At 51.1% G+C, this 1,159-nt stretch overlaps 1 pseudogene; it reads left to right on the forward strand.

Moving 5' to 3' along the window:
* Window positions 1-536: 536 nt before the first annotated feature.
* On the forward strand, window positions 537-950 carry LOC129667607 (ubiquitin-conjugating enzyme E2 C-like; annotated as a pseudogene).
* The last annotated feature ends 209 nt before the right edge of the window (window positions 951-1,159 follow it).

The following is a 1,159-nucleotide window of genomic DNA, read 5'->3' on the forward strand; positions in this document are numbered from 1 at the left end:
TGAGATTAATCACGGGGAACAACGTGGGTCCTCAGGATGCTGGCGGGGGCGGATGTAAGTGGAGGATGGATGGGGCCGAGGCACCCTCTCACATTTCCTTGGCGGACCAGCAGATGCCACTGCCTTCCTGGTCTCTGGTCTTCTTTGCTAGGCTCCCACCAGATTCAAGGAACAGGTGAGGTGAACTTAAACCGTTTCCTAGTTTGTCATTTCTAGTTATTAAAATGCTGTGCACTGGGCTGGATGTGGTGGCGCAGGCCTGTAATCCCAGCTCTCGGGGAGGCAGAGGCAGGCAGATCTCTGTGAGTTTGAGGCCAGCCTGGTCTACAAAGCGAGTCCGGGACAGCCAAGGCTACACAGAGAAACACAGTCTCAAAAGACAAAACAAACAAACAAACAAACAGAGCTGTCCTTTCATCTCCCCACTCCTGTCTTGGCGCCAGCGCTCCTGGGATGGCCTCACAAAACCGTGCACACGACCCAGCTGCTGCCAGCATCGCCGAGGGGCCCTGCGGGCAAGAGGCCACCCGCAGGAGCTGATGACACTCAGGACGTCTGGTGAGAAAGGAATTTCCGCCTTTCCCGAATCAGACAACCTGTTCAAGTGGGAAGGGACCATCCATGGAGCAGCCGGCACAGTATAGGAAGAGCTGAGGTATAAATTCTCCCTAGAGTTCCCCGGTTACAGGCGCCCACAGAGAAGTTCCTCACGCCCCGCTACCACCCCCGCGTGGGCACCAGGGCGGCATCTGCCTGGACGGCCTCAAGGATAAGCGGTCCGCACCGTATGACGTCAGGCCCATCTTGCTCTCTGTGCAGAGCCTGCTAGGCGATTCCAACATCGATAGCCCTTTGAACACACATGCTGCCGAGCTCTGGAAAACCCCACAGCGTTTAAGAAGTACCTGCAAGAAACCTATTCAAAGCAGGTCTCCAGCCAAGAGCCCTGATACAAACTGTCCAGCTTCTCTTTAGTGTCATCTTTGTTCATGATGGTCTGTCCTTTCCTTGATTTCTAAGTTGTGATGTTACTTTGTTTTGTTTTCTTTTTTAATTAAGTCTGCTTGAACCCTTACAATGTAGATTAAATAAATACACATTTATTGTGTATTTTTGTATAAACAAACATAAACCTATATATGTATATAGATAGATATAG

The sequence above is a fragment of the Psammomys obesus genome, unplaced genomic scaffold (assembly GCF_907164565.1).
Source record: "Psammomys obesus unplaced genomic scaffold, mPsaObe1.curated_primary_1811, whole genome shotgun sequence".
NCBI lineage: Eukaryota > Metazoa > Chordata > Mammalia > Rodentia > Muridae > Psammomys > Psammomys obesus.